A 17,651-nucleotide genomic window follows, 5' to 3' on the forward strand; every position below is an offset into this window, starting at 1 on the left:
ATGGAACACAAAGCTTTCCCAGTGCTAATATTTGTGCTAAATTTTATCTGTACTTTTAATAACATTTCAACATGGATCCTATCTTAGTCTTCATGTGAAACTAAAAACTAATTTTAAAATTAAATAAAACATTGTTTATGTTTTATAATGTCTGCCCATGGGAAGAACTCTTAGAAAATGATAGCAATAGGCACAAATGTAGACTCTCACTTTAACAACACTTCTGTTTTTTAACCTGCATGTCTTCACTGACATCCAAGACTATATGTATCTTCACTGGCATCTACTCATACAGCAGTGGTTGCTTATAGATGACCATCGCTTTAGATATGGTTTTGAAGGAAATTGAAAAATATGGGTCCTAATCCAATGAAAACATCAGATAGGCATAATATAGTTCATATTTATAGGGACTCATATTGGGAAATATATGTCTCTGGTTGTATTTCTTAATAGAAATTCTGCTTATTCCTTGTGTAGGGCTCTGACCCTAACAGGTCTTATATGACTAGGTAGATTTGACCATGTTGCATTAAGGACCCAGCATAAGCTTATTTGGGCAGTAAAGGGAATCTACTGACTTATGTAACTCAAAACCTAGCTGATTTCTAGTGAATAAACATTGTCAGCAGATGGGCCTTCACAGTTTAGTTCTGCATTTGTCTGTACTTCATTCCTAGCAGATTCTTTCTACACAGAAGCAAAGATGATCACCAGCAATCTCAGATGTAGCAAACCCAGGAAAAGGACCGATTTATGAACCAAGGATGGATTATCATTGGTCCAGTTCAATGACCAATCACTATGGATGAGGCGAAAGTATGATATTTGATTGCCCAGCCTTGTCTCGTGTATTTCTTCTCCCTTTTGAAGGCAGATTCTGATGCCTCCATGACACCATATTCTTATGGATCTGTCTAAGAGAACCTACTACAGCTGAGAAAACAAAGATAGACAGTACAGGATGCTATTTATGAACATTTGCCCACCGAACTCAAGTGTGAAATAAAGTATCAATAAATTATATCAACCTGCAAAAAAAAAAAAAAAAAGAATCACTGTTGAGTATCTCACTACATTCATGTATTCTATTTATGAGATTAAAAAATAATAATAATAAAATAGCCAGGTCAAAGAAGAAAGTCAGTCAGAATTTACTTGAATTCTCAGTGGTTCCATAATATCAAGTGTCATCCCAGAAGCTTCTACGTCTTATTTTAGGATATTTACTATGATCCAGGATGAGCCTATTAGTCACCAATTTCTCTAATCCACCCCTCACTCCTTCTGAATATCAAAAACAAGCTTTTGGGGTATTTTCTGATCTCTGTATCTACTGTCTATGGTTCAGAAATACTGTCTGCAAAGTCTCTGTGGGCTTTTGTGCCAGGAAACTTGTTCAGAATAATACAAGCTTGTTTGGTGTAGCTGGCTTTTCATTCCTGCTCAGCCTACTATGTTCCACCCTTTTTCAGATCAAAGTCTCATCATCAGGCAAAGAAGACAGTCAAACTTTAAACAAAAGCAGAGATTTCAATTTGTTGGCCACCAAAATTCTTCCCATGACCCTATTCAACAAGCCTTTCCTTTTGTTTTTTAATAAAACCTCTGTACAATGTCAATTATTGAGGTTGTTTTGAGATTTGGTTGGTTTGTTGGCTGGGTAGTTGGTTGGTAGTTGGTTGGTTGGTTGGTTGACTGGTTGATTGATTGGGTGGTTGGCTGACTGGGTGGTTGGTTGGTTGGGTGGTTGGTTGGTTTGGTTTGGTTTGGTTAGAACAAGGTCTTGCTATGTATCTCAGGCTAGTCTTAAACTACTTTGTTCTTCCTACTTCAGCCTCCTGAGTGCCTGAGTGCTAGAATTTCAGGTATGCATCACTATTCAGGGCAAATAGCTATTTTTAAAGACTTCTGATTAAAGTATAAATAATATATACAAATACACAAATCTTAAGTATACTAGGTAAAATTTAACATGTGGGTTCACGCAGAGATACCACCCACAAGATACTGGATGTTTCAAGCCCCCCAGAAGGCTTTTTCATGTCTTTCAAAAAATGTTCCTTGATAGGATAACAAACCATCCCTATGTCCTGATAAATAGTTGATTTTTGGAATGAAAATACACTCTCCCAGCAAACCTCACAATCCCAGCCAAACTGAAGCAGTACCTTTCCCTGTCTCCCCCTCAAAGTGCTTACTATTCTAGGCTGAGTCACCTTGGATGATTTTTGCCCATTTTTGAACTCCATTTAAATGGAATAGTACAATATTAGAATACTAGAATATCATCAAGTCATGATATTTATTCATATTATTATGAGTATCAAAAGTTTATTTTCTTTTCCTAGAAGTGTAATACTTTATTTTTACTGATACAGGTTATATATTCTGCTATTGATGAACGTTTAAGTTATATTTAGTTGGGGCTATTATGACTTGGAATTGGTGCCAACATTCTTACACGTGCCTAGACTACAGTTGAACACAAGTATGTTGAAGTGAATTTTCTGGGTCATAACATTACATATGGACAGAGTCTGAAAGGACTGCAAGTTTTCCTATTCTCAGTATGCAATACGTGCTTCTGCCTATATGCAATGGAAAAGAGAGTAGTAACTGCTGATTCCTAACTGCATCAATGCTACTTTTAATTTTGAACTTCAGGTATTTAGTAGGTGTCTAAAAGTCTTTCACATGATCTCACTTGCATATTTCTGATGACTTATGATGTGGGGCCCTTTCTCATGTATTTATTGGCTTCTCTGATCTTTGAAAAGGTACTTAAATGGGTCCATTTTGTACAGTTTTCTGTTTGTTATTGATTTTCATAAGTTACATATTTATGTTCTGAATATAATTTCTTTATCAGATACATATATTCTAAATAACTTATTTTTTGATGCAAAAGCAAGGGGTTTATTTTCTGATGCATCAGGGTCAGCCTTCAATTAGTCCCCCAAGATGAGTGACCACAAGGTGACCCCAAATGGCTATTACAAGCAGTTTTTATACTTTTTAGGGGTACAGGTTACATCAGCAAGGTTACAGTTCAAACTTACTGACTAAGCATATTGACCTTTAAATCTATTGACTAGCAAGCATGACACACATTTGAACTCTACCTGGGACTTTCCAGAGGGTCAGTACATTCTGAGAATTTTTATTCAAGAATGTTCCTGTAGGTGAAGAATGGAACTTGGCCTAGCCTTGACTCCAGGGGGGAGAGGGAAGCTGTAAGGAGGGTGTGGGACTGGAAAAGGCCCTTAGGGTCACTCATTTCCCCCTTTTTCTGATATGAGCTCCAATCCTGGAGTTACACTTAGGGGTCTTGCATAACTAACTCATATTCTTCAAGTCCTATCCTCAGGGTCTCATATTGTTAGTGCAGGACCATCAGCTGTACTGGTCCTAATCTCGCTTTTATGAAAGCCTGTTCACTTGTTCAATACACAAGGCCCAAAGGTCAACAATAGCAGGAGAATAATTAGGGGTCCTAACAAGGTGGATATGAGAGTAGTTAACCAAGGGGAGGAGTTAAGAATTGAACCAGCCCTGAGTCTGTTCTCTTCCACTTGGCTAGCCCTTCTCTCACCTTGGCCATGGAATTCTTAACTAACCCAGAATGCCTTGCAGTATGTGCTTCCCGATGTTTCAGACCTCCTGGTAGCTCAGAAAAAGTGGTTGGCTCTCACACAGTGAATGGCTTGCTACTGGTTCCTCACATCTTGCAGGCACACATTTATGGGGTTTCTCTCAGGACACCCCTCAACTTCAGGTGTCCGCACCCTAAGCCCCACCCTCCAAGGCCACTTCTGAGACACAGTTTAGATTCACAAGTCCCTCTTCCCCCATCCCCCACATTCAGGTAATCTCTCCCCCTGTGTCTCTAGGGTAGAGATATCCCAGGAGTCAAGGCCTAATGCCAAGTACAGGCAGGTACCGCTATCATACAGGCAGGTGTTCCTCTGTAGTGGCCCAAGTTACACCCCCCCCAAAAAAAAATACAAAAACAAAAACCGGCAGAAAGCACTTGCTAAGTCACTTTGGTAGGGTTGTGGAGAGTGCTAAGGCTCCGCTCCAGAAGGAAGATATATCATAGCCATCTCATGGTTTCTCTGGCCTTTCAGAAGTGTGGGTGATCTTGAGTTTGAGGGTGTTGCTCGGATGTCTGGTTGCTATCCAGTTGGCATAAAGTACAGGTGCTGGTCTGACATGAGTTACATGAACCCAGGAAGTTACTCCATCCACTTTTTCAGAGGTTGGGGTGGTCAACAACACCAATAACAGCCCTTTCCACTTTGCTTCCAACTTTTCAGCATGATTCCTCTTAACATATACCCAATCTCCAGCTTGATACCCACGTATACAGGGCACTAAGTTTAAGCCACAATTCCTGGTGACTGATCTGGAAAGCTTGCAATCAAGCCATAAGATCCTCATCTGCCTGAAAAGCCACTCTGGGGGATCAAGAGACACGGTCAAGGGAGTGGGAGTCCCATACAGAATCTCAAAGGGAGTCAGGTTAAAATGGTAGGGGGTGTTCCTGGCTCAATAGGGCCAGGGGACGGAGCACCACCTAGTCAGTGCCAGTCTCCAAGGACAATTTAGTTAAGGTCTCTTTTAGGGTTCTGTTCAGTATCTCTGCCGATTCCTGATTTACCTTAGAAACAAAAGCAGGACTGTTGTCTAATTCAATTACCTTGGGCACTCCAAACCTTGGGAAAATTTCCTCTAATACATTCTTGGCTACCACAGTACCTATTTCTTGCTTGGTAGGGAAGGCCTCAACCCATCCAGAGAAAGTATCCACAAACACTAGAAGGTATTTGTAACCATATTTTCCTGGCTTAACTTCTGTAAAATCAACCTCCCAATATACCCCAAGCTGTTCTTCCCTAGGCCTTTTGCTCTGTTTACTCTTGGCCACATAAGCATTCCCTTTCTGGCATACCTTACAGTGTTCTACTATCTCTCTGACCCAAAACCTGAGGTCCACTATGTATACTTTAGATCCCTTAACTGCTTGGATAAGCTTTTTATCCCCTAAATGAGTCCATCTGAGCATTTGGCCTAGTAAGTCTTTTGCTTGTTTTCTGGGGAGTATAGTATTTTCTTCCTGTGTGTTGTTACCCTTCCTCCTCTAGGTAATATTTGATAGGGTGGCTAGCAATCTGAGTCCTTTCTTCTTCCATGTATTTTAAGTGAGGTCATCCCTTAGTCCAGTCCCATTCCCCAGGGGGTGTCTCTTGCAGGCCCATAACCTGGATAGGCTCCTGCATACCCACTTCTCCAGCCACTTGGTCTGCCTGGTTATTGACCTGGGCCACTAAGTCTCTTCCCTTCTGATGTCCTGAGCAATGAATAATACTCACAGTTGTCATCTTCATTATGGAATGTAAGAGATCTAAGATTTCCTGCTTGATTTTTACTTCTTTTCCCTCTGATATGAGCAGTCTTCTCTCTTGGTATACAGCCTAGTGGGTGTGGACTGTGGCAAAGGCAAACCTGCTATCCATGTAAATGTTATTTTTCTTTCTTTTTTTATTAGAGATTTTCTTTATTTATATTTCAAATATTATCTCCTTTCCATGTTTGCCCCCACCATGAAACCCCCTACCTCATCCTCCCCACCATCTGCGTAGGTTCTTCCACCTACCTACCCACCCAGTTCCACCTCCCAGACCTCGATTCCCCTACATTGGGGTATCTATCGAGCCTTCATAGGATCAAGGACCTCCACTTCCACTGATGCCTGACAAGGCTATCTATCCATTGCTACATATGCAGCTGGAGTCATGTGTACTCCTTGGTTGGTGGCTTAGTCCCTGGGAGCTATGGGGATCTGGTTGGTTGATATTGTTGTTTTTCCTACGGGGGTTGCAAACCACTTCAGCTCCTTCAGTCCCTTCTCTAACTCCTCCAGTGGGGACCCCATGCTCAGAACATCTAACTCTGTATCCGTCATGTTCGGGTAGGGATTCTCAGGAGAGAGCTGTATCAGGTTCCTTTCAGCAAGCATTTCTTGGCATCCACAAAAGTGTCAGGATTTGGTGAATGTATATGTGATGAATCCCCAGGTGGGGCAGTCTCTGGAAGGCCTTTTCTTCAGCCTCTGCTCTACACTCTGTCTCCATATTTGCTCGCATGAGTATTTTGTTCCCTTTCTAAGAAGGACCAAAGCACCCACACTTTGGACTTCCTTCTTCTTGAGCTTCATGTGGTCGGTGAATTGTACCTAGTGTATTCAGAGCATTTGGGCTAGTATCCACTTATCAATGAGTGTATACCATGTGTGTTCTTTAGGGACTGGGTTACCTCACTCAGGATGATATTTCCTAGTTCCATCCATTTGCCTAAGAATTTTGTAAATTCATCATTTTCAATAGCTGGGTAGTACTCTGTTGTGTAAATGTAATACATTTTCTGTATCCATTCCTTTGTTGAAGGACATCTGGATTCTTTCAGGTTCTGGCTATTATAAATGAGGCTGCTATGAACATATTGGAGCATATGTCCTTGTTATATGTGGGAGAATATTTTGGGTATATGCAGAGGAGTGGTATAGCTTGGTCCTCAGGTAATACTACATCCAATTTTCTGAGGAACAGGCCAAACTGATTTCCAGAGTGGTTGTACCAGCTTGCAATACCACCAACAGTGGAGAAGTGTTCCTCTTTCTCCACATCCTCGCCAGCATCTGCTGTCACCTGAGTTTTTGACCTTAGCCATTCTAACTGGTGTGAGGTACAATATCAGGGTCATTTTGATTTACATTTCCCTGATGATTAAGGATGTTGAACAATTTTTTCCTCAGAATTCCGGAGAATTCTCTATTTAGCCCTATTCCCCATTCTTTAATAGGGTTATTTGGTTCTCTGGAGTCTAACTTCTTGAGTTCTTTGTATATATTGAATATTAGCCCTCTATCAGATATAGGATTGGTAAAGATCTTTCCCCAATCTGTTGGTTGCTGTTTTGTCCTATTGACAGTGTCCCTTGCCTTACAGATGATTTGCAATTTTATGAGGTCCCATTTGTCGATTATTTATCTTAGAGCATAAGCCATTGATGTTCTATTTAGGAAATTTTCCCCTGTACCCGTGTTCAGGCTCTTCGAGGCTCTTCAACACTTTTTCCTCTATAAGTTTCAATATCTCTGGTTTTATGTGGAGGTCCTTGACCCACTTGGGCTTGAGCTTTGGACAAGGAGATAAAAATGGGTTGCTATGCATTTTTCTACATACTGACCTCCAGTTGAACCAGAGCCATTTGTTGAAGATGCTGTCTTCCCCCCCCCCCCCCACTGGATGGGTTTAGCTCCTTTGCCTAATATCAGGTGACCATAGATGTGTGGGTTCTTTTCTGGGTTTTCAATTCTATTCCATTGATCTTCCTGCCTGTCTCTATACCAATACCATACAGTTGTGGTTTTGTTTGTTTGTTTGTTTGTTTGTTATCACTGTTGTTCTGTAATACAGCTTGAGGTCAGGGATGGTGATTTCCCCAGAACTTATTTTATGGTTGAGAATAGTTTTCACTATCCTGGATTTTTTGTTATTCCAAATGAATTTGAAAATTGCTCTTTCTAACTCTATGAAGAATTAATTTGAAATTTTGATGGTGATTTCATTGAATCTGTCGATTGCTTTCAGCAATATGGCCATTTTCACTTTATTAATCCTGCCAACCCATGAGCATGGGAGACCTTTCCATCTTCTGAGATCTTCAATTTCTTTCTTCAGAGTCTTGAAGTCCTTGTCCTACAGATCTTTAATTTGCTTGGATAGAGTCACGCCAAGGTATGTAATATTATTTGTGACTATTGTGAAGGGTGTTGTTTCTCTAATTTCTTTCTCAGCCTGTTTATCCTTTGAGTAGAGGAAGGCTACACATTTGGTTGAGTTAATTTTATATCCAAACACATGGCTGAAGTTGTTTATCAGCTGTAGGAGTTCTCTATTGGAATTTTTGGGGTCACTTGAATAAACTATCATATCATCTGCAAATAGTGTTATTTTGACTTCTTTTCCAATTTGTATCTCTTTTACCTACTTTGTTGTCTAGGTGCTAAGGCTGGGACTTCAAATACTGCATTGAACGGGTAGGAAGAAAATTGTTTAGACCCTGATTTAGACCCTGATTTTAGTGGGACTGCTTCAAGTTTCTCTCCATTTAGTTTGATGTTGGCTACTGGTTTGCTGTATATTGCTTTTACTATGTTTATGTATGGGTCTTGAATTCCTGATCTTTTCAAAACTTTTACAAAGAAGGGATGATGAATTTTGTCAAATGCTTTTTTAGCATCTAATGAAATGATCATGTGTTTTTTTTCCTTTGAGTTTGTTTATGTACTGTATTACATTGATGGATTTCCATATATTGAACCATCCCTAAATTCCTGGGATGAAGCATACTTCATCGTGGTGAATGATCATTTTAATGTGTTCTTGGCAAGAATTTTATTGAGTATTTTTGCATCAATGTACATAAGGGAAATTGTTCTGAAGTTCTCTTTCTTTGTTTGGTCTTTGTGTGTTTTTAGGTATAAACATAATTGTGACTTCATAGAACAAATTGGGTAATGTTCCTTCTGTTTGTGTGTGTGTGTGTGTGTGTGTTGTGTGTGTGTGTGTGTGTGTGTGTGTGTGTGTGTGTGTGTGTGTGTGTGTGTGGAATAGTTTGCAGAGTATTGGTAATGCGTCTTCTTTGAAGGTCTGATAGAATTTTCCACTAAACCCATCTGTTCATGTGCTTTTTTGGTTGGGAGACTTTTAATGACTGCTTCTATTTCTTTAGGGGATTGGGATTGTTTTGATGGTTTATCTGGTCCTGTTTTTAACTTTGGCACCAGGTATCTACCTAGAAAATTGTCCATTTCATCCAGATTTTCCAGTTTGATTGAGCACAAGCTTTTGTAATAGGAGGTGATGATTTTTTGAATGGTTTCCACTGTTATGGCTCCCTTCTCATTTCTGATTTGATTAATTTGGATACCGTCTCTGTGCCCTATTGTTAGTCTGGCTGAGGGTTTATCTATCTTGTTGATTTTCTCAAAGCACCAGCTCCTGGTTTTGTTGATTTTTTGTATAGTTCTTTTTGTTTCTATTTGGTTAAGTTCTGCCCTGAGTTTGATTATTTCCTGCCATCTACACCTCTTGGGTATATTTGCTTCTTTTTGTTCTAGAGATTTCAGGTGTGCTGTCAAGCTGTTAGTATAAGTTCTCTTCAGTTTCTTTTTGGAGGCACTCAGAGCTATGAGTTTTCCTCTTACCACTGTTTTCATTGTGTCCCATAAGTTTTGGTATGATGTTTCTTCATTTTCATTAATTTCTAAAAACCCTTTAATTTCTTTCTTTATTTCTTCCTTGACCACATTATCATTGAGTAGAGCATTGTTCAGTTTCCATATGTATGAGTGCTCTCTGGGTTTGTTGTTGTTATCGTTGGTGGTGGTGATGGTGGTGGTGGTAGTAGTGTTGGTATTTAAGACCAGCCTTAATCTGTTGTGATCTGATAGGTTACATGAGATTATTTTAATCTTCTTTTATTTGTTGAGGCCTGTTTTGTGACCATTTATATGGTCAATTTTATAGAAGGTACCATGAGGTCATGGGAAGAAGATATATTCTTTTGCTTTAGGATGAAATGTTCTATAAATATATGTTAGATCCATTTGGTTCATAACTTCTGTTAGTTTCACTCTGTCTCTGTTTAGTTTCTGTCCACTGGTGAGATCTGTCCATTAGATCTGTCCATTGGTGAGAGTAGGATATTGAAGTTTCCCACTCTTATTGTGTGGCATACAATGTGTGCTTTGCGATTTAGTAAAGTTTCTTTTATGAATGTGGGTGCCCTTGCATTTGGAACATAGATGTTCAGAAATGAGATTTCATCTTGGTAGTTTTTTCCTTTGACCAGTATGAAGTGTGGTTCCTTGTCTTTTTTGAGTATTTTTTGGCAATCGGAATTCTCAGAGCCTCCTGGAGCAGAGTTGTCAGACATGCTTAGCTTCCTTTTTTGAATTAGAAAAAGAAGTAGAAAATAGAACCAGTAGCCTAAAGAAAGAAGTATCCCAATGGAAAACTGCAATCCACCTTCCCATATTTGAATCAAAATGACAGACCATTAAATAATGTGTTTTGCTCTGCATCAACTGCCCTGACTGCCCCAGCTGTCAGTGGCTTTGCCTGCCACAGTGACAATTGTATCTGACACAGTGAAAATCTTTTACCAACCCATAAATACTACATTGGCAAAGCCCCAGAGGCCCTGAGATAGAGGAAGATGCAGGACTGGAGGTGGGAGGAAAGAAAGAAGTCCCCAGTAGGAGAGAAAAACCAGGTTAGACTTCCATCTACCAGGTAGTTCAAGATGTTGGCAACGCTGTGAGCACTACCAGGTGAGATTTTGAATGTCAACCATTTGCCAACAAGAGACATGGAAAGGTAAAGAAGAAGCCTGACTAGGGCTATGGATACATAGACACTAAGCATGGCAGTGTAGGATTTTAAGCTAAGATGGTCCTCTACTTCAACATGACAAGGCAAGTCTGCTAAAAAAAAAAAAAAATCATGCAGTAATGGTGGTGGTGGTGCTGATCATGGTACTGGTATTGGTGCTGGTGCTGGTGGTTTTGAATGGGATCTCACTCTGCAGCCCATGCTTACCTAAAACTTGGTCTTCCTACTTCAGCCTCCCCCATGCTGGGATCAGGGAAGTGTGATACCACATTCAGCTTTTCATTTGTACCTTAATCAGGGTTAAGGTTTGGGTTAGATTAGTTACAAGGATCAGAAAGTAGGCTCAGGCTATTTAAAGTCAAAAGGGGAATTAGCATTATCTTTTGTCTTGGTTTTTAATTTGACTAAATTTAGAATCACCTAAGAAACACATGTCTGATAATACTGTAAGGATGTTTTCAGAAAAGTTCAATGGAGGTGGGAAGATTCACACTGAATGTGGTAGTACCATTCCATGGACTGGAGACATGAACTGAAGAAAGAAAGAAAGAAAGAAAGAAAGAAAGAAAGAAAGAAAGAAAGAAAGAAAGAAAGAAAGAAAGAAAGAAAGAAGAGGAGAAGGAGGAAGAGAAGAAGAAGAAGAAGAAGAAGAAGAAGAAGAAGAAGAAGAAGAAGAAGAAGAAGAAGAAGAAGAAGAAGAAGAAGAAGAAGAAGAGGAGAAGAAGAAGAAGAAGAAGAAGAAGAAGAAGAAGAAGAAGAAGAAGAAGAAGAAGAAGAAGAAGAAGAAGAAGAAGAAGAAGAAGAAGAAGAAGGTGGTCATCTGAGTACCAGCATTCATCTCTCTTTGATTCCTGGCTGCAGATACAACATAGCCATCTGCTTCATGATCCTGCTGCCATTCCTTCACTACTATACCCAGAACAGAACAACAACACAGAACACAGCAACATATACCCAGCACAGAACAAGCATTCAATAATATTAGCTACTGCTTTTATTCTCATAAAGTCAATGGGCATAATCCCTACTAACTTTCTACACAGTTGACCCTTTCAACACACTTGTGAGAAGGTAACTTACTTTTTAGGTAACTATCTGTTCAGGCTTGTCTGAAGTGGCCTCAGTGCATGCCTACCGTACTGATTTCATTGTTTTTTTTTTTTTTTTTTTTTTTTTTTTTTTTTTTTTTTTTTTTTTTTTTTTTTTTGGTTTTTCGAGACAGGGTTTCTCTGTGTAGCCCTGGCTGTCCTGGCACTCACTTTGTAGACCAGGCTGGCCTCGAACTCAGAAATCCGCCTGCCTCTGCCTCCCGAGTGCTGGGATTAAAGGCGTGCGCCACCACGCCCGGCTGATTTCATTGTTAAAATCATCTTTTTTGTGGGCATGAGAGGAAAATACCTGAAGGAAAGAACAGTAAAATGCATGCAGTGTGGAAGTGGAAGGGAATAATCCTGGGGTAGGTAAGATATAAAGGAAAGAATTAGGAGAAGAGAAATGTTGGGATTCAGAGAGAGTAAACTAAAATTAAGGATGAATGGAAAAGCCTCAAAGAAACCTACTACTTTATATGCTAACTATGGTGGTTTGAATGAGCTCATGTACTTGAACAACTGGTCCCCAGTTGGTGGCAATGTATGAAGAGGCTATGGGTCCTTTCAGAGGTAGAGCTCTGCTAGAGGAACCTTGTCACTGAGAGTGGACTTTGAGGGTTTATAGCTTACCCCCACTTCCTGCTGCCTATCTGTGTGACCTTTGTGCTGCTGAGGATGTGATCTTTCAGCCTCCTGCTCTTGTTGCCATGCATCATTTTCCACCATTATGAACACATGTTCTTCTGGAACCTTCTGGAACCTTAAGCCAAAATAAAGTCTTTCTTATATAAATTCTCTCTGTGTGTCTGTCTCTGTCTCTCTGTCTCTCCTCCCCCCTCCCTCCCCTCCTCTCTCTCTCCTTCCCCCCACCTCATATTGCATTAGTTATTTTTCTAATTCTGTAATCTGACACAGTAACCAAGGCAATTTACACAAGAAAACACTTAATTGGGCTTAGAGCTTCAGAGGGTTAGAGTCCATGAGGGTGGAGAGAAGCCATAGCAGCCAGAACAGCTGAGAGCTCACATCTTAAACTGCAATAAGCAGAGATCACATTGAATGGCATGAGCCTTTTGAAACCTCAAACCAACACCCAGTGACACATCTCCTCCAATAAGGCCACATTTCCTACTCTTTCCTAAATAGTTCCACCAAACATATGAGCATATGAGTTTCTGTTCTTACTGAAACTACCACACAGCTTAACATGGATCCCTGAAGCCCATGGTCTGTCTTGTCTTGTATTGTATTATTATTATTATTATTATTATTACTATTGCTATTATTATTATTTAAGACATTTATTAACAGGTGCTTGCAGTTTGTTGATTTTTTAAAAATATCAAGTTGTAAACTTTATTACAAATTAAAAATGAAGTTCTTACAAATCTCAACTTGACCAGACATGAAACAATTTAAAAACTTTTAAAGGTGTATTGAGAAAAAAAAAAAACAGGTTTTTTTTTTTTCTTAAAAAACACATTTGTCATTACCAAAAAGAGACATCTTTAGGTAAAAATAATTTAAAAAAAAAAAAAAACCCGTGCTGTGTAGATAATGCAGACCGTTCTACTGTATCTGGTCAATGAGCAAAAAGACTTAAGGTCTTCAGCTACAATCGCTGTTCATTTCTTATTGCTAGAATTTCATATTCATTTCTTTTTGTTGGATGGCCAAACCAGATGATGGTAGAGATGGTGTACTGGCTGGTTTTATGTATCAACTTGACACAAGCTAGAGTTATCACAGAGAAAGGAGCTTCAGTTGGGGAAGTGCCTCCATGAGATCCATCTGTGGGGCAGTTTCTCAATTAGTGATCAAGGGGGAAAGGCCCCTTGTGGGTGGGGCCATCTCTGGGCTGGTAGTCTTGGGATCCATAAGAGAGAAGGCTGAGCAAGCCAGGGGAAGCAAGCCAGTAAAGAACATCCCTCCATGGCCTCTGCATCAGCTCCTGCTTTCTGACCTGCTTGAGTTCCAGTCCTGACTTCCTTGGTGATGAACAGCAGTTTGGAAGTGTAAGCTGCATAAACCCTTTCCTCCACAACTTGCTTCTTGGTCATGTTTGTGCAGGAATAGAAACCCTGACTAAGACAGATGGTAAGCTGGCATTTACTCAGCCGCACCCTGCTCAGCCTCTGGAGCAGACAAATTCTTAGCTGATGGATCAGCTGCTTTTGTCTCTTTGCCATCTTGTGGTTTAGGGTTCTCTGGGCATCTGCGTTAGTAATTGAAGTTGCAGTGATACCGGTGTTGAGGTGATTGCTGACCTTGGGTCTCATCTCCTTGATTTTCTTTGCCCTCTTCATTGCCATCCTCTCTAGGCTGCCTTTGGTGAGAAGGACTCCTAAAATGAACACTGCAGAATCATGGTCTGTAACCCTGATACACATTCTGTCTCACTGGTCTACCTTGTTCTCCTGCACCCTGGATCACTTCTCCTTGAACTGCGGCGGCGGGGGGTGGGGGTGGGGTGGAATACTGTGGTGAACATGCATAGGGTTGCAGCATGTAGTAAAGTGGGAATTTTTGCCTGGCCTTCAGGAATGCTTTCTGATTCCTCGTTCTTTTCCCCACTCTTACTTTTCTGGTAATTTTTCTGGTAATTGCATGGAGTGTCTATAAATGGTTATTGTCTGCTGTGTATTTACTGCTTTGAACTGCAACACCACCAGGGCCTGTAACATTTGCTACCTCTGCACCCTTTTCTCTTTCAACATCAAACTCCACAGTCTCTCCATCTTCTACACTGGGAAGGTACTTCCTGGGGTTATTCTTCTTTATGGCACTCTGGTATACCAATACATCTTCCTTGGTATAATTCCTGTTGATGAAACCGTATCTGTTCCTTACATTGAACCCTTTTACTGTTCCCAAAAGCTTAGTTGCAATAACCTTCTTGTCCCCACCAGTGGGCACCACCAACGTGAGGCCTCCTGGACCATCACTAATTGCACCGCCACCTGTGGAGACCGGCTTGGTGTTGGTGGCGCTGAGGGCAGCAGCGGGGTTGGCAGGAGGCTGCTGGGTCTCAGCCTTGCTGCTCAAGGTTGTGGGTGATGGTTACTGGGGCAGATGGCAACAGCTCCGGCTCCTCCTGGGTGTGGTGGTAACTAGGGAGGTAGCTGCAGTGAGCATCTTTTCTTTTCTTATCATATCATATATCATATCTTTTCTTTCTTCCTTCATTTCTTTCTTTCTTCTTTCTTTCTTTTTTTCTTTCCTTCCTTCCTTCTTTTTTCTTTCTATTTTTCAAAACAGTTTCTCTGTGTAGCCCTGGCTGTCCTGGAATTTGCTCTGTAGACCAGGCTGTCCTCAAAGGATTCACCTACCTTTGCCTTCCAAGTTCTAGGCTTGTACTACCATATCCAGCTCCAGAAGCCATACTTTTTCAAACCAGAGTACCAGTATCAGGTGTAGGATACCTCCCTATGAGTTTTTAGCCTGCTATCTAATCTCTAGAGCATCCCCAAACAATAGCAGCTACACCATTGTTCTTGGTTATACACTAGAACTAGACCATCTGACCCAATTGGTGAAGACACCACACATTCTGGACACAGAGCACAGAGAAAACAAGCTGGAACTGAGATAAATTCCTCCTTGTTAGCTAATATTCATAGCACGGGAATATGCAGTATAGGCTGTTGGGTAATAACTGTTATCAACAAGCATACACGTCTGTGGACTCTGTATGCTAAAGTGCTATACTGCCTATCAAGATATTCCCAGTGGTGCAACATTGGCATAGATGCTCTGGGACTAACCAACAACTCCCTGACCAGCTCTGAGGCCCATTTTGTAGGAAGAAATATATGTCTGGCACTGTATACTTAGCCAAAAGTCTATGACTAGAGTGGTCATTGCCCTATGGTATAATCTACTACTGATAGTTTGCTAAGTGGAAATATAGTTAAACTGCCTTGTAAATATTTATGTTTATACCCACAGATTAGTATAGCTCTCAGCTCTGGTCAGAGAAGCCTGTTTTGGAGTAGGTGATAGACAAACTAGGGACTTAAAACTGATCAAAGTGCTAAGAATAAGTGACTGCTGAGTGCTTGGATAAAAAATGGACACCTTCCCTTTAAATGCAGGGAACACTGTGGAAGATGGAGTGAAGGGAGATTTGAGAATTAATGGAGAGGAGTGCAGTGGAGTATACTGTCTTCTGGATATGCCACAACCATGTAATCATGAATACACAGCAGCTGTGATTGACCACATGGACGGGGAAAGAAAGGAAGGACACAAGGGTAGAAGGAAGATTGGTTGGAAAGAAGGTGTCAAGAGAAGTAGAAAAAAAAAAAAAGTAGAAGAGGGATGAGAGGGGGCAGTGGAGGGAGTAAATATAATCACAATGCATTGTGTGTAGGTATGATACTGATATTTTTTAATTAATCTAATTTTTAAATCATTTCTTTCATTCTCAAAAAAGCATCCTGATTTAGAAGATATATGATCACCTTAATAATTATCCCTCAGTTGCATGTAAGATAAAGAACTCCTCCCAAGCCGGGCGTTGGTAGCACATGCCTTTAATCCCAGCACTTGGGAGGCAGGCAGATTTCTGAGTTAGAGGCCAGCCTGGTCTACAAAGTGAGCTCCAGGACAGCCAGGGCTATACAGAGAAACCCTGTCTTGGAAAAAAACAAAAACAAACAATCAAACAAACACTCCTCCCAGACCATGCAGTTGTTAAGTGTGATAGTTTGAATATGCTTGCCCCAGGGGTGGCACTATTAGGAGGTGTGGTCTTGTTGGAGCATGTATGGCCATGTTGGAGGAAGTGTGTCACTGTTGGGGTGGGCTTTGAGACCCTTCTCCCAGTTGCCTGAAAGCCAGTTGCCTCCTATCTGCCCCTGAATGAAAATGTAAAACTCTCAACTCCTCCTGCACCATGCCTGCTATGCTTCTGCCTTGATCATAATGGACTGAAACTCTGAACCCATAACCCTGTTCCAATTAAATGTTGTCCTTATAAGAGTTGGTTTGGTCATGGTGTCTCTTAACAGCAATGGAAACCCTAACTAAGACATTAAGTGACAGATTTGGAATTAAAACCCCAGCACCTTGACTGTAAAGGATATGCTTGTAACTATTTCTTCATCCTGCATTCTGAAAAGTCAAGCATGAGATGAGTGTTGTCTACCCACCCAAGCAGAAATCTCAGGTCAGCGGAGTACAAGGTTGAATAACAGGAAACAGGCAGTCAGCTTGTGTTAGAAGACTCTAGCAGAGGTAGGAGAAAGGATAAAGCCACCCATGCAACTCCACATACAGGTGGGTCATTAGTCTTCTCTTGAGAACCTTCCCCAGCAACCAAAATGGAACAAAATCACAATCCCCTCTGTTTCTCAGAGAACACTCCATCAGGGATCAACTTAGAGCCTCTGCAAAGCACCAAGAATTTAAACAAACAGAAAGGCTGCCTAAGGAAAAGATGTCATCAGAAGTGAGAAGACCTCTCTTATCTAGAAACTTGGGTCTTTGAGTTTGTCCAAGGTATGCTATCCACTCTAACATGATATAACACAAACTCCAAGTTTGATACTATCCCTGGGCTCATTTTCTCCTCTGCCTCTATTCTTTGCAGTTGACTTAGTACCAGTGACTTAATTTCAGGGAATCTGGGTTGATCTGCCTAAGTAGCAGAGGGCAACTTCCTAAGGGGAAAGAGACCTATCATAAGTCTGCCCTAACTTATGGATTTCAAATCAAAATTGGAATGATGTAGGGATCATATACTTATAGCTTCTTCTCCCTCCTCTAGTACATGTAACAGTGAACTAAGATGAGCTCTGCCTATAAAGTCACCTGTCTGAGAGTAACAAGGTTGTTATTGAATTTCTAACTGTTTAAAGTCATCCATGTGGTTACCTCAAAATCATCACTATACTAGTCTAGATAGTTATAGATGGAAATCAACGCATCAAAATACTCTCTGTTGTGTTGGAAAGAAATAGTCCAAAATGACTTTATTAAAAGAACAAAATTAGCCAGGTGGTAGTGAGACATGCCTTTAATCCCAGCACTCACAAGGCAGAGGCAGGCGGATATCTGTGACGAGGCCAGCCTAGTCTACAGAGAAAATTCCAAG

General features: G+C 40.7%; 1 protein-coding gene and 1 pseudogene across 2 annotated transcripts in view; one reads left to right on the top strand and one right to left on the bottom strand.

The window, feature by feature from the left end:
- Dipk2b (divergent protein kinase domain 2B) overlaps positions 1–17,651 on the top strand; it is a 55,313-nt gene that overhangs the window by 25,689 nt on the left and 11,973 nt on the right. The gene's annotated exons all lie outside the window — the stretch shown is intronic.
- On the bottom strand, positions 13,664–14,936 carry LOC110287005 (Y-box-binding protein 1 pseudogene; annotated as a pseudogene).

This window comes from Mus caroli, unplaced genomic scaffold, assembly GCF_978045245.1.
Source record: "Mus caroli unplaced genomic scaffold, Mus_caroli_1 scaffold_5, whole genome shotgun sequence".
In the NCBI taxonomy this organism is placed as follows: domain Eukaryota; kingdom Metazoa; phylum Chordata; class Mammalia; order Rodentia; family Muridae; genus Mus; species Mus caroli.